The sequence below is a fragment of the Oryctolagus cuniculus genome, chromosome X, assembly GCF_964237555.1.
Source record: "Oryctolagus cuniculus chromosome X, mOryCun1.1, whole genome shotgun sequence".
Lineage (NCBI taxonomy): Eukaryota > Metazoa > Chordata > Mammalia > Lagomorpha > Leporidae > Oryctolagus > Oryctolagus cuniculus.
Window position 1 is genome coordinate 68,887,488 of NC_091453.1, and position 16,946 is coordinate 68,904,433.

The following is a 16,946-nucleotide window of genomic DNA, read 5'->3' on the forward strand; positions in this document are numbered from 1 at the left end:
CCTATGCATAGGGGAACCAAAAGACTCCACAAAGAGATTATTGGAACTCATAAGAGAGTTTTTTAAAGTGGTAAGATTTAAAATCAACACTCAGAAATCAATATCCTTTGCATACATAAAAAATGCCATGGCTGAAAAAGAATTTGTAAGATCAGTCCCATTCACAATAGCTACAAAAAATTTAAATACCTTGGGATAAATTTAACCAAGTATATGAAAGATATCCACAATGAAAATTATAAAGCATTAAGGAGATAGAGAAAAGCACCCAAAAATGGAGGAAAAAACACTCACAAGGGATCAGAGATCTAAATCTAAGATCTTAAACCAGCAAATTACTAGAGGAAAATATAGACGAAACACTGCAAAACATTGGCACAGGCAAATACTTCTTGGATAAGACCCCAGAAGTATAGGCAATAAAGGCAAAAATAGACAAATGGGATTAAATCAAACTAAGAATCTTTTGCACAGCGAAGGAAAAATTCAACAAAGTAAAGTGTCAACCTACAAAATGGGAGGAATATTTGCAAACTTTACATCTGATAAAGGATAAACATCCAGAATATACAAGGAGTTCAAGAAACGCAACAACAACAAAACAAGCAATTCAGTTAACAAATGGACTAAGGATATGAGCAGGCATTTTTCAAAGGATGAAATACAGATGGCCAACAGACACATGAATTGATGCTAAAAATCACTAGCTATCAGAGAAATGCAAATAAAGACCACAATGGGGGCCAGCACTGTGGCATAGTACGCTAAGCCTCCACCTGCGACACCAGCATCCCATATGGACACTGGTTCGTATCCCAGCTGCTCCTTGGATCTAGTAAGTGCTTGGACCAATAGACACATGAAACGATGCCAAAATCACTAGTTACCAGAGAAATGCAAGTAAAAACCACAACTGGGGCCAGCACTGTGGCATAGGGGGCTATGCCTCTGCCTATGGTGCCGGCATCCCATATGGACACAGGTTCATATGGGATCACAGGGCCCAACTGCACCTCTTCTGATCCAGCTCTCTGCTATGGCCTGGGAAATTAGTAGAAGATGGCCCAATTGCTTGGGCCCCTACACCCACGTGGAAAACCCAGAAGAATCTCCAGGCTCCTGGCTTCAGATCAGTCTAGCTCTCATTATTGCAGCCATCTGGGGAGTGAACCAGCAGATGGAAGACTTCTCTCTCTCTGTCTCTTCCTCTCTCTGTAATTCTACCTCTCAAATAAATAAATATTTTTTTTAAAAAAAAAAGAACTTAAAAAGTAGATCTACTACATGACTCAGCTATTCCACTCCTGAAAATTTACCCAAAGCATATGAAAGAGTTATCTGTACCCTCATGTATATAGCAGCTCAACTCACAATTGCTAAGATATGGAATCAACCAAGATGTCCATTAACTGATGACTGGATGAATAAGTACACATTGGAATACTACGCAATTGTAAAAAAGAATGAAATCCTATATTTTGAAACAAAATGGATGCTCCTGGAGACTATTATGCTTAATGAAATAAACCAGTCCATATAAGACAAATATCATATGTTTTCCCTGATTTGTGGTAACTAATACACAGAGTACAGAAAATGTAATCTATATGAGTGAAACTGACATTTTGAGATGTGATTATTGTTTATAGCCCTTGTCTATTATCTTGGGGAACAGTGGTTTTACTACTTGTTGAATTCTTTTAGTGAAGGGTTACCCTTGTGATTACAAAGAAAATTGAAAATATGTCATTGTAAAAATTAAAAGAAAAAGAAGAAAAGAAGGAGAGAGGACAGGAGGGAGAGAAGGTAGGGTGGTAAGTATCATTATGCTCTTAATACTATATATTAAATACATTAAATCTGTTGCTTTTTCATAAATTGAGACAATTTACAAAACTTTAGGGAGACATCATAAGTGTCTCATCTTAGGTGAAGTGCTCTAATATCAAGGAAAGGGTATAGTTCAAAATACAAAATTCCAGACCATTGAATAAAGGCTGAAAGAACCACATTTTGGGGGCCAGCACTGTAGCACAACAAGTTAAACCACTGCCTGCAATGCCAGCATCCCCTATGAGTGCCAGTTTGAGACCTGGCTGCTCCACTTCCATTCTAGCTCCCTGATAATGCACCTGGGAAAGTAGCAGGAGATGGTCCAAGTCTTTGGGTCCCTACCACACACATGGGAGACTTGGATGGTTTTTTTAGCTTTGGACTGGCCCCACTCCAGCTGTTGCAGCCATTTGGAGAGTGAGTCTGTGACTGGATGATCTCTCTCTCTCTCAATCTCTCTCTCTCTCTCTTTCTCTGTATCTCAATTATTTCAAATAAATAAATAAATCTTTAAAAAAGAGAAAGAATCACATTTTTGGCTTAATTGAAAATCTCTTGTAATAACAACAGTTGTCTAACAGTGAAACAACCTATTTGAATAATTATTAGAAGTGTAGGGCTGGTGGCTGGTGTCGCGACTCACTAGGCTAATCCTCCACCTGTGGCGCCAGCACACCAGGTTCTAGTCCCAGTCGGGGCGCCAGGTTCTGTCCTGGTTGCTCCTCTTCCGGTCCAGCTCTCTGCTGTGGCCTGGGAGTGCAGTGGAGGATGGCCCAGGTTCTTGGGCCCTGCATCTGCATGGGAGACCAGGAGGATGCACCTGGCTCCTGGCTTCGGATCGGCAGTGCGCTGGCCGCAATGTGCCGGCCGTAGCGGCCACTTGGGGAGTGAACCAATGGAAAAAGGAAGACATTTCTCTCTCTCTCTCTCTCTCTCTCTCTCTCTCTCTCCCTCTCTCTGTCTAACTCTGCCTGTAAAGAAAGGAAGAAAGAAAGAAAGAAAGTGTAGGGCCGGCGCTGTGGCGTAGTGGGTAAAGCCGCCACCTGCAGTGCCAGCATACCATATGAGCTCCAGTTAGAGTCCCAGCTGCTCCACTTCTAATTCAGCTCTCTGTTATGGCCTGGGAAAGGCCTGGGAAAGCAGTAGAAAATTGCCCAAGTCCTTGGATCCCTGTACCCGCATGGGAGACCTAGAAAAAGCTCCTGGATCCCGGCTTCAGATCAGTGCAACTCCAGCTGTTGCAGCCATCTAGGGAGTGAACCAGCAGATGGAAGACTTCTCTCTCTCACACACACACACGCATGCACACACACACACACTTTCTCTCTCTGCCTCTCCTTCTGTCTGTGTAACTCTGATTTTCAAATAAATAAATCTTAAAAAAAGAAATGTCAATAGAAAAGTCAATATTTATAGGGTTGTATAAAAATGCCTTACACTGAATAAAATCTTGAACAGACTAAACAATAGTCCATTTCTTCTAGAGGAGTCTATGCATCTACAGTTAAACTTTGCCAACAAACACAATTCCTTCCACTAAAATGTCACACTAATATTGCTTATTCTATTATGGCAGCAATTTCATCAAGAAAAGTAAAGTAATCAATCAAAAAGCACTTACTGAGCATCTATTTGGTCCCAGGAATTGAAGACATATAGGTTACATTCCCTGTCCTCAGAGAGGTTAACAACCTAATGGACTAATCAATATATAGACACAGAAAGACAACTGACAATATGATGAGGATCCATCATCAAAGGCATAAGCAGTACATACTAAAGGAGTATAGAGGTAGACAGAGCTTAAGTAACCAGAAAAGACTTCATTAGTGAAGAGAGTTAGACAATGGGTATGACTAAGGCTGTGGAATGGGGGGATAGGAATAACATTAAGTGAAGGAAAATTTAATAGCAAAGACCCAGAGGGGCTATATCTTGTATATGCCCAGTGTATTTTGGAAAGTAATCCCAAATATCTGGATCGAAGTGTGTTTCCAGGCCAGTGCATTCCACTGGTAGCATCCAAGATGATTTTTAATACATGAATGAACATGAATAATCAATTGAATATATTTTTTGACAGGCAGAGTGGAGAGTGAGAGTGAGAGAGAGAGAGAGAGAAAGGTCTTCCTTTTTTCCATTGGTTCACCCCCCAATGGCCGCTGCGGCCGGCGCACCGCGCTGATCTGAAGCCAGGAGCCAGGTGCTTCTCCTGGTCTCCCATGGGGTACAGGGCCCAAGCACTTGGACCATCCTCCACCACCCTCCCAGGCCACAGCAGAGAGCTGGACTGGAAGGGGAGCAACTGGGACAGAATCCAGTGCCCCGACCGGGTCTAGAACCCGGTGTGCCGGCGGTGCAGGCGGAGGATTAGCCTAGTGAGCCGCAGCGCCAGCCCAATTGAATATATTTATACCAATTACATAAAAGTGATCAAATCCATGGTTTCATAGATATTATTGTTTGGAAAAATCAAATGTTTTATTTTTTTCTACATTCATTCATGCATCTGCTAATTCCATAAGCATGTATTCTTGACATAGTTGCTGAGATAAGGGTGCTGTATTGCAGTGTGAAAACACAACAGAGATTTTAACAAGACAGTCTCTCACCTCAAGGAGTTCACAGTCTGAGGGGGAAGAAAGACAAAAACAGAAAAGTTATAGTACAATGTGCAATCACATAGAAAATGTGCAAGATGCTACTGGAATGTAAAAAGACACTTAAACTCAGGTTGTGGGAGTTTTCCGGAGGTTACAAAAATAATTTTAGAAAGATTAATATAGGGATTCTGGAAAGAATGGACTAAAGAGGAAGTATAAAATGAGAAAAATGCTCAATTGAAATACCAATTTAATTGACCAGGGATTTAGTTCATAATTCTCAGAAATAATAAGACTTTCTCTCCTATATCTAATATAACATTATCAATATAATTCCACTCATTATTTTAAAAATAAACTATCATGGGGCAAAAGGTCAGCTAAATTTTGCAAATCTATGAGTTTCACCAAAGAAAATCTAAGAGAACCTTGGGCTGAATGTTAAAAGAGTCTAGAACTCTGACAGAAGTTTAAAACTCCATTTTTCAAATGAAAACTAATTCACACTTAGGTGAAAGTACAGCATTATACTTTCATGGACCTTGACTTTATTTATAATATAATTGTTATAGTTACCCCTACTTTGGTTAACAGTCCAAATAGGATCATTGTGGTTCTGTCATCTTACCTACAAAAAACTAATAGATTTCTAAGACCTGGTATTGAGTGAAATGCAAAGATTTGAAGAAGGCAAGGATGTTGAGTGAAATAACCGCCTACTAGCACAGAGTTTATATGAGGAAGAAAATCATCTTTGGATATCACTCATCAGGTCGTTATCTGATTTATCATCTTCTTTAGAAAAGACTGAAGTTGAGTTAGCTTTAAATCAGCAATCTCCAGGAAGAAACTACAACATTCTCTCATGGTTTCCCTAAGGAACCGTTAAAAAATATATATGTGTCTGCAATTCCAGAGTTGAGGGGAAAAAAACAAACAAGGACAAAAAGACAATTCATGAAAAAAACAAAATGGTTGAACAAAGAATGATTAGTAGTCCATTTATTAAACTATGTGAAAAAGTGAAAAACAGAGTTTAAGGAAAATGTGATGTAATGATAAGTGAGGCTCAAAATAAACTTTAGTATTAAGTGAAGTAGGTAAAGTCAATCATCTTAAACTCACAGTTGTGACCTGAAACAATGCCTTCTAATATCTATTCTTGATTCTTTCTGTCTTGCATTCAAGTATTTGGTTTTGGGTTAAGCATATAACCTGTGTGTCAGCTTGTCTTCCTGATTGATAAATTAAAATTTAGACAAGTCATACTCAGAGTAAATACAGGGTTTGCAAAAATTTGTTTATGGTTTTAGGATGGTCTAGAGACTGAGACATGCAAATTTACCTGAAGTAGTTGAAAGTAACCAATGAAAGCAGATTTTTAAATATTTTAGAGGTAAGTATAAACGATACTATTAGAAGAAATCACCCAAAGAAATAAAAGATTGTCAATGAAAAAACAATAATTTTCAATAGCATAAAATAATCTTTCTAAAACACAATAAATATAAAAATAAGTCTTTATATATGACAAAATTGCAGATCAGGGCATTCTTTTTTTTATTTGACAGAGTTATAGACAGTGAGAGAGAGAGACAGAGAGAAAGGTCTTCCTTCCCTGGGTTCACTCCCCCAATAGCCACTAGGGCCAGCGCTGCATCGATCAGAAGCCAGGAGCCAGGTGCTTCCTCCTGGTCTCCCATGGGGTGCAGGGCCCAAGCACTAGGGCCATCCTCCACTGCGCCCCCCCCAGGGCCACGGCAGAGAGCCAGACTGGAAGAGGAGCCACCAGGACTAGAACCCGGCTCCCATATGGGATGCCAGCGCCACAGGCGGAGGATTAACCAAGTGAGCCACGGCGCTGGCCCCTGATCTGGGCATTCTTAAAAGGGCATAGAAAAGAACTAGTAAGAAATGGAGGGAAATAAGGGGGAAGGGACTAGAGGGAAAGAGAAGGAGAATGAAGACAAGGGAGAGAGGGAGAGATATGAACGAATCTAAGGGTTTATAATATTTCCTTCCTCAGAAAAAGTGTTCATTTTCAATGGAAAAATAATAAGTAAGACCCTCTTCTGTGTCAACATTAGGTTTTCTAAGCAAAACAAAGGTGTATAGTTCTATTTAAAACTCACCTGGAACTACTAAAAATAAATGCAAGTTTCTAATTAATTTCTAATTAAAAAATAATAAAAATCAGAAAGGATATTCTGCCTTAACAGTTTTAAAAGTTTGTTTATTTGTTTGAGAAGCATAGTAATGGAAAAAGAAGGATAGACAGAGAAAGAAAGATCTCCCATCCACTGGTTAATTTTCCAAATGCCTGCAACAGCCAGGGACGGGGTAGGCCAAAGCCTGGAGCAAAGAACTCCATCCAGGTCTCCCTCACGAATTGCAGGGACTCGAGGACTTGGGTCATCATTTGCTGCATCCCAAGCACAGTAATGGGAAGATAGATCAAAAGCAGAGGTGGAGGTGAACTCAATCCCAGAAACTCTGATATGGGATGTGGGTGTACCAAGAGGTACTCAACCCACTGAGCCACAAAACCCACACCCTGTCTTGATAGTTTTAACCGGTTATTTTGGGCTGCAAATGAAAATTTCTTTCTTTCAAGGGAACTCAAAGACCTTGCTATTATAGTCTCATTTTTAAAAACCCTAAGTAGGGGCCAGCACGGTGGTGCAGTGGGTTAAAGCCCCAACCTGCAGCACCAGCATCCCATATGGGCACCAGTTCAAGTCCCTGCTGCTCCACATCCAATCCAGCTCCCTGCTAATGCACCTGAGAAAGCAGCAGAGGATGGCCCAAGTCCTTGGGCCCCTGCACCCACACAGGAGACCTGGAGAAGCTCCTGGCTCTTGGCTTTGGATCAGCTCAGCTCCAGCCATTTGGACAGTGAATCAGCAGATGGAAGATCTTTCTCTCCCTCTGCCTCTCTCTGTAACTCTGTCTTTCGAATGAATAAATCATAAAATTTTTAAAATTCTAACATTCCTGGGAAGTAGGGACAAGGTTATTTCTTCTATTTTATATGGGGGAAGGGGAGGATTTAGCACAGAGGTTAATCCATTTCTCTAAAGCCTTTATTTCCTAATTCAGGGCTCCCTGGTTGATTAGCACAATGATGACAGGAGAGAACCCTATAAAATGATCACAAACAACATTGAAATGTTGAGTTTCCAGTTCATAGTTCCAGAACAGCTGTGTTTTTGTACAGCAGCAAGCAATATAGGTCAAAATTTTTTCATAATTTTTTTTCAGGAAATTGACACCTTTGGAAGGCACTGACTGACTTGGGACCTACATTAACCATATCATGTGATTTTCTTCGTTAATGAAACCATCAACTACCATAAATGAGGCCCAGTACTTAATCCTTAGGGAATTATGAATTAAAAACATTTAAAACACGAATTTTGAAATTAATTTAAATTCAATAAATTACAAGTCTAACGAAAGAACCAACATATGAGAATATTCCTTAAGGCACGCTCCTCTAATGTACTGATCCTAAACTGCCTTTGTCATCCCGATTTCCACAATCTTAATCCCACAGCCTAGGACAACAAGGAATAGAAAGTAGTACTGCAGCAAAGTACCAAGGGAAGTTGCATTTTTCCATCTGTGGAGAGTTTACTAACAGAAAAGTGATTTCCATCTTGCTGAGAAAGCTCGCAGGCAATCCTTACATGGATGGACTGGATAACCTCTCATGAACCATTTTAGCCATATGCTTCTAATATTTAAATACACTTAATGTTGATAAAAATGGAAGAATTTGAAATCCAGTTTCTTTTTTAAATAGTTTATTTACTTGAGAGGTATAGTTACAGAGAGAGATAGAGAGAGGGAAAGACAGAGAGAAACATTTTCCATCTACTAGTTCACTCAGATGGCTGCAAAGCCTGGATCTGGGCTGATCTGAAGCCAGGAGCCAGGAGCCAGGAGCTTCCTCCGTGCCCTCAGTGTGGGTGCAGGGGCCCAAGCACTTGAACCATCCTCTACTGCTTTTCCAGGCCATAGCAGAGAGTTGGATCAGAAAAGCAGCAACTGGAATATGAACTGGTGCCCATGTGGGATGCAGGCGCCTTAGCCAGAGGCTTAGCCTGCTACACCACAGTGCTGGCTCCTGAAATCCAGTTCTATGAAATTGTAAGAAAATGTCTGTTGGGCAGTTGGTGCTGTGGCATAGTGGGTAAAGCCACCGCCTGCAGTGCCAGCATCCCATATGGGCGCCGGTTCGAGACCCAGCTGCTCTACTTCCGGCCCAGCTCTCTGCTATGGCCTGGGAAAGCAGTAGAAGATAGCCCAAGTCCTTGGGCCCCTGCACCCGCGTGGGAGACCTGGAAGAAGCTCCTGACTCCTGGCTTCAGATCGGCATACCTCCTGCCATTGCGGCCAATTGGGAAGTGAACTAGCAGATGGAAGACATCTCTCTCTCTCTCTCTCTCTCTCTCTCTCTCTGCCTCACCTTCTCTCTCTATGTAACTCTAACTTTCAAATAAATAAATAAATATTTTTTAAAAAATACGCTGTTCCATTTTCAACACAAAATGGAAAATTACTGTTTGCTGACTTGCAGATGTAGCAAAACTCACTAGGCAAACAGGATGATATGGAGTAGCCAACTCACAAGAGGAAATTAAAGTACAGATAAGGAAGGAGAAAAGTAGCTGTAACTTAGGCAGCATGAGGGAATATTGTACACCCCACAGTACTCAGCCAATAAGAAACCGGGGTATGGACCTGTGCGCTAGGATACAAACTGTAACTGCCCCAGGTGTGCCTGCTCATCAGACACCCTATTTTGCAAGACTGATAATAAAGTCTTGCTTTCATTGCACTTCCTGAGTTCGAGTTTATCTCTTGAGTGGACAGGTGAGGATATTTCCCACCCAATGAAGAGATTCTCAGTGTTACGCTCAAGGTCCAAAAAAGTGATATTAAGAGCAAAGATTAGTTTTTGAATCCATGACCTCTTAGACGTAGATACCATTGATTGACTCCACTTAAAGTACCTTTGTAAAAATGTAGAGGGGTGAGCATTTAGTACAGCGGTTAAGATGCTGCTCAGGGTGCCTGCATCCCATTTCAGACTACCTGGTTTCAAGTCCATCTCCCGTTCTCAATTCCAGCTTCCTGCTAATACACATCCTAGGAAGCAGTGGGTGACAACTCAGATACTTTGGTCCCTGCCACCCAAGTGGGAGATTCAGACTGAATTCCAGGACCAGGGGTGGTTTTTTTTTAAGATTTATTTTATTTATTTGAGAGACAAAGTTACAGAGAGAGGTAGAGACAGAGAGGTCTTCCATCTGCTGGTTCACTCCCCAGATGGCCACATGGCAGGAGCTGCCCTGATCTGAAACCAGGAGCCAAGAACTTCTTCCAGGTCTCCCACGCAGGTGCAGGGACCCAAGGACTTGGGCCATCTTCCACTGCTATCCAGCAGAGAGCTGGATCGGAAGAGGAGCAACCGGGACTAAAACCAGCATCCCATATGGCCAGGGCTTTAACCTGCTACACCACAGCACCAGCCCCGAGGACCTGGGTTTTGGACTGGCCCAGCCCCAGGCATTGAAGGCTTCTGGGCAGTGAACCAGCAGATAGCAACTCTCTGAATTGTGTCTTTCAAAAAAACCAACCAAATAAATAAATAAATAAAATACTCAACAACATTTTGAAAGCAATAATGTCACTTTGAAAAAAAAAAAAAAAACAGGGCTCACTTGGTTAATCCCAAGTGCTTGGGCCCTGCACCCCATGGGAGACCAGGAGGAAGCACCTGGCTCCTGGCTTCGGATCAACACAGTGTGCTGGCTGTAGCGGCCAACTGGGGGGTGAACCAATGGAAGGAAGACCTTTCTCTCTGTCTCTCTCTCTCTCTCTCACTGTCTAACTCTATCTGTCAAATAAATTTTTTTAAAAAAAGGAACCTAAATGAAAGATCTCTGAGAGTGAGATCCCAGTGGAAAGAACGGGGCCATCAAAGAAGGAGGTACCTTTCTCTGAAGGGAGGAGAGAACTTCCACTTTGATTATGACCCTGTCGGAATAAGATCGAAGTCGGCGAACTCAAAAGGCTTCCATAGCCTTGGCAACTCATGACTAGAGCCTAGGGAGATTACTGACGCAATAAACAAGAGTGTCAAATTGTTAAGTCAACAACAGGAGTCACTGTATACTTACTTCTCATGTGGGATCTGTCCTTAATGTGTTGTCCAATGTGAAGTAATGCTATAACTAGTACTCAAACAGTATTTTATACTTTGTGTTTCTGTGTGGGTGCAAACTGATGAAATCTTTACTTAATATATACTAAATCGATCTTCTGTATATAAAGATAATTGAAAATGAATCTTGATGTGAATGGAATGGGAGAGGGAGCGGGAGATTGGAGGGGTGCGAGTGGGAGGGAAATTATGGGGGGGGGCCTTTGTAATCCATAAACTGTACTTTGGAAATTTATATTTACTAAATAAAAAAAAAGGGAAGTAGAAAAAAAAAAAAAAACAGTGGGGCTGGCGCTGTGGCGCAGAGGGTTAACATCCTGGCCTAAAGCGCCGGCATCCCATATGAGCACCGGTTCTAGTCCCGGCTGCTCCTCTTCCGATCCAGCTCTCTGCTATGGCCTGGGAAAGCAGTAGGAGATGGCCCAAGTCCTTGGGCCCTTGCACCCATGTGGGAGACCTGGGAGAAGCTCCTGGCTCCTGCCTTTAGATCAGCACAGCTCAGCTGTTGCAGTCAATTGGGGAGTGAACCATCGGATGGAAGACCTCTCTCTCTCTACTTCTCCCTCTGTGTAATTCTGACTACAAATAAATAAATAAACCTTTAAAAAAAAAAACAGCCTTGCTAGAGGAAAATTTATCCACCAGAAAAACAGGCCTGACTGGATTTTGATGCTTATTGCTTCTTGATTACAAGGCAACCATTTTTGCCAGAGTTCAAATGTTTGTGGGCGGAAGAGTTAGAAAAATGCTTGGAAGAGGGGAAGAAGAATACTAAATTATCTTTACTTGTCTAATGATTTGATAGGAATCTAAGAAGAAATATAAATATGAATTACTTCAGCACTTAAACATGTTGCCATACAGTTGGCCGATGGCAAACATGATGAATAGCCTCCACACAGGATACTCTGGCTCAGGAAGTGATCCTTATCAAATTTAATTGTAGCAATGGCTTGATTTAAATCCAAAGTAAATGAAACACAGAACCTTGAAGCAGACTTCCAACCAAACTTGGGAATTCTATAATCCTTGGAAAAGAGAAGGAGACTGTCAAAGAAAGCAGGAAGGGTGAAACAAGCATAAGATGGATAGGGTGTTACAAAATAAAGGAGTCAATGAATACACCTCATATTTTTGGAAGGCATAATTGTTTACACAAAAGGTCAAGGTCAGAGTGATCCCAAGGTGAAAGGATTACAGATAAGCCTAAATGGCATTTTTCAGATATTGAAAAAGGGGTTTAGTGTGCTTTGCTCCAGAATGTCAAGGTAGCTGGTAGAAATAAGCAGTGAAATCATAGATCTTTAATCTATTGTCATCACTGGTACATTTGGTTTAATTAGTACTGTATAAAAATCATTCTTCTGTAAAATATTCAAGTAAATATAGAACTGTAAATTGTGTTTAGAATCTACTTGCCAATTTCCTCTCTGGTGAAATCGCAAGAAAACTAGGTAAAGTTCAATTGAAAGAATAAATTATCCTTTTTTCAGAATAGGTATTCGAAGAAAATATCACTCTCAGGGTGACAAGAAAGTGAATAGAAAATACATTTGGAAACTTATTGATGGGCTTTGGGGGTGAAGAATTCTGATTCCTGTGAGCAGCTTACCAACATGCTGAGCAGGTAGTCCCTAAATATCTCTACCTCTGAGACTCTCACATATGTCTCCTTATGTGTAAGCCATATAACTTGCTCCCCAAAATTGATGTCATCATACTTACTCCCGCATTCTAGCTCAAGAATCTTTATTTCTGGCTTTTCTTGTTCTTGAGAACCTGGTTTCAGTCTGGTTCAATAGCTGGCAATAAATATTTTCTGAACGAATGAGTGAATTTGGGGATGAAAGGAAGAAAAGTTCTAGAACAAATCACAGATTCAGAACCAGTAGGACTTGTCTACATGGCCTATTTGAATTGTCCACCCATTTTAAGGTTCTGCGCTTGAGCACCTCTTCCAAGTGGTGTTGTATGCGTACAAACTGTCAAGTAGTTCACTGTGATGTACTGAACCAGAGTTCCATAAGCTCTCCGATCTAAAATTTAATAATTTTATTTATGTGGAATCCTAACTTCTAATTTAATTTCACTTATCTTTCTTTATCTTCTTTTTATTTTAAAAATGAATTTATTCACTTAGGGGGGAGAGAGAGAGAGAGAGAGAGAGAGAGACTTTGATCTTCTGGTTTACTCCTCAAATGTCCCAGTGGCCAGGCCATGACTGTAGCTGAAGCCAGAAGCCAAGGATGCAATTCAGGTCTGCCAAATGGGTTGCAGGAATCCAGCTACTTGAATCATCACTGCTGCCTCTCTAAGCAGGAAGCTAGAGTCAGGAGCTGGCTATCAAGCCCAGACACTCAGACACAGGATGCAGGTATCAACCAGCATCCTAACCACCAGACCAGACACTCACCACTTCATCTTTTTCCTTGAATTTCATTCCCAAATCAGCCCAGAAATACTAAAGGGTTAAATGCCTACAAACCTACTCTTACACTCCTTCCAGCTTCCTGGAAGTTAATTAGCATTAGGGGGAGACATACTAAGCGTAAAAGACTGAAGTGAAAAAAATACATTAGTTATATTTTATTTTCTTATTTATTTAAATGGCAGGGGCACAAAGACAGACATAGAGAGATTTTCCATATATTGGTTCACTCTCCAAATGCCCACAACAGCCAGGTCTGGGCCAGGTCAAAGGAAGGAGCCTGGAACTCAGATTATTTTACATGGACTGTAACCATTATTTGGTGCCTCCAAGGATGTGTGACAGAGCCAGGAGTTGAACATCCCAAGCAGAGTCTTAAGTGCTGCACTGAATACCTGCCCTAGTTATACTTCCATATGACTAAAATGATGCATCCCATAGCAAGAAGTTAAAGTGTTGAAATCAGTATTATCTAGAGTAAGCTGGTCTTTACTGAAGTATGACAAGTTGGGGTAATGGATATTGTCCAGCTTTTCTTCATACTTTCTATAAACTTTTACTTCCTGCTTATTCTCTTAGAAGGTAATTGAATATTGTTGCTAAATGTGAAGACATTTTGCTACATTGAAAACAGTACCTGAAATTAGTAAAGTCTTTTACACTTTAAAAACACTGCTTTCTGAAATAGTTTGGATTTTTCTTGATTAAAATTGTTTATTTTCAAGGACAGCAATAGCTGTTTACTTAATTTCATTGTTTATTATCAAATATATGCAACTTTCCTCTGGGTCATAATTCCCAAAATATTAACTCATGACTATTTCAGCCAGTAGTCATTGAGTGAGTTAAAATTTGATTCTATAGTGAAATAAAAACATCTCATAGGTGTGGGCAATGTAGTGCAGGGTGTTAAGTCACTGCTTGCAATATCTGCATCCCATGTGGGAGCACTGGTTGGAGTTCTGGCTGTGCTGCTTCAGATCTGGCTTCCTGCTAATGCATCCTTGAAGCAGTGAATGATGGCTTAAGCGCTTGTGCCCCTGTCACTCATGTGAGAGACCCAGATGGAGCTCCTGGCTTCTGGCTTTGGCCTGGCCCAGCTCTGGCATGGAAATTGTAGGCATTTGAGGAATGAACCAGCAGATGGAATATTCTCCCCTCCCCTCCCCCCTCCCCTCCCCTCTCCCCTCCCCTCCCCCCTCCCCTCCCCTCCCCTCTCTTCTTCTCTCCTCTCCTCCCCTTCCCTCCCCTCCCCTCTCCTCTCCTCTCCTCTCCTCTCCCCCTACCTTCCCCCTCCCCCTCTCCTCCCTCTCCTTCTCCGGGTCCCTCTCAAGTAGAGTGCTACAAAGCATACTCAACTTTTGACAAACCTATCAACACGTAGAGAAGAAAACTAAGAAATAAACTGCAAAAATAGCGACTTGGCTTCAAAATCTGGTCAGTAAGGTACAAAAATATGACTTGTATGACCTGAAATAGTTTCCATGGTAATCTCCAGAGGCTGATAAACTGTTTAGAAAATAATTTTAGTGCTATTATACACCATACATCATCTGTCTTTATTATGTTGTATGTAAAAAAGAATCATTAATCACTTGAAATAAAAATTATTATATATTTTTACTAAGAATAAATTAAAAATTATTGCATACCATTCAAACTCCATGCATTTTCCAGAACTTTTATGATAGCAAATGGTGGTCCTTTTTTGTAAATGTAACTATAGAATTCAATCATAATTCCATCACTCACTGAAAGATAATCTAACTACATTTCCTTCCAAGTGTTTTTGAAAGAATACATTTTTTTATATGCTGTGGGTTCAGATTTTTGCTTTTTTCTTCCTTAGAATATCTTCCCTTGGCATGGGTTGTTGTAAAATATGATAGCCCCTTTTGATGATAATAACTCCTGTTTTAGGTATTCTCTGTATAGTCAAAGCAATAAGATATTTATACACTATGTCCTGAGTTTTATACATTTACCTCCAAGTAAGTTCTAAGCCCTCACTACCCAACTACATTGTACCAATTCATCTCTGTTAATAAGTGATTTTTAAACCATAATTAGATATTTATTTATGGTAAATTTCCACTTGGACATTTAGACATAAACTAATCAGACAACATTGGGTTAGATGCTTTGGGTTTTGATTAAATCTAGAGTGAATGATTTTGAAAGAACATGCTCTGTTGCTGGTATGACCTCTCTAAAAAAGTCTACATTATTTGGGCAGCATAAGGATCCCCTGGGCTATGCAGTCTAGCTCTTAAGTTCAACTTTTTGGTAGAGTTAGATCAATCCCAAGTGAGACATACACTCTTCTCCTAAGTTCCCCATGAAAAGCTTAATCATAACCACGCAATTTCTAAGTGAAAACAAATTACATCAAGCAAAACCCATTCTTCAATTTCAACATCAAAATCAAATTGTAAATCCTAATCTGACAGGACAATAAGTAAATATTTAGTCACATTTTCCCTATGTTTTTTTAAACATTCATTTATTTGAAAGGCAGAGTGACAGATACACACACACACACACACACACACACATCTGTTGGTCAACCCCCAAATGCCTGCAACCACAAGGACTGGGCCAAGCCAAAGCCAGCAACCCAGAACTCCATCCTCGTCTCCCACATGGGTGGCAGGAACTCAAGTATTTGGGCCATCATCTACTGCCTCCCAGCCACATTAACAGAAAGCTGGATAAGAAACGTGGAGTAGGCAGAATTCAAAATAGGCACTCTGATATCAGATGCTATTTTACCAAGCTTATCTGCTGTGCCACAATGCCTATCTCACAGTATTTTTGAATTTGCCTTTTATCATCTTTTTCTTCCAAAAATTATATAAATTCAAAATCTATTATAAAATTGGCCTTATTCTAGATCTTGTCACTTATCTGACTTACTGTTTAAAACTCAACAAGATGCCACCTGTTAAGCTTTCTATGTCACCGCCACCAATGCTTATTGTCCCCTCAACATTGCTTAGACTATTTAAATTTAATGCCTCTAAAAATTTTTAATTAGAAATTCACTTGAAAATCTTCAACTATGCCTCTTTGATAAGTCAAAATATTTAGCTGATACACAAGACCAATTTTGTTTAATTTTCTGAAAGTGTGAGATGAAATTCCATGATTTTCAACAAGCAATTTCCAATAGAAACATTCATATAAACTTTCTTCCTTGATACCCTTTATTTTATGTTATTCCTTTCCAGCTTTTGATAATGATGTCAGGCAACAGGTTTAGTGACCTAAGGAAATCGCACAGGTAACAGTCAATAACACAAGCCTCACCTTTAAAGCTATATGGTCGCCAGCACATTGGCATAGTGGGTAAAATCACCAGCTGCAGTGCCCGCATACCATATGGGCGCCGGTTCGAGTCCCGGATGCTCCACTTCCAATCTAGCTCTCTGCTATGGCCTGGGAAAGCAGTAGAAGATGGCCCAAGTCCTTGGGCCCCTGCACACACGTGGGAGACTTGGAAGAAGCTCCTGGCTCCTGGCTTCAGATCAGCCCAGCTCCGGCAGTTGCACCCAATTGGGGAGTGAAACAGCAGATGGAAGACCTCTCTCTCTGTTTCTCTGTCTTTACCTCTCTGTAACTCTGCCTTTCAAATAAATAAATAAACTTTAAAAAAAAAGCTAAATGCTCTAGATTAAAAAAAGTTAAAGTATCTTCTAAAAAATTTTGTCTTATCTACTTTTTGTTAGATTGCCTTATAAAAGGAATTTTTATATTAGGATGAAGGTATATGTTCTACGTTCTAACTAATAGAATACACCACACTGTTATAATAACTTTGATTTTCTGTTCTGAAGAATCCCAAGTTCTT

The 16,946-nt window shown here is 40.5% G+C and overlaps 1 protein-coding gene across 2 annotated transcripts in view; it reads right to left on the bottom strand.

The window, feature by feature from the left end:
* The window catches only part of SH3BGRL (SH3 domain binding glutamate rich protein like), an 85,731-nt gene that overhangs the window by 61,852 nt on the left and 6,933 nt on the right, over window positions 1-16,946 (bottom strand). The gene's annotated exons all lie outside the window — the stretch shown is intronic.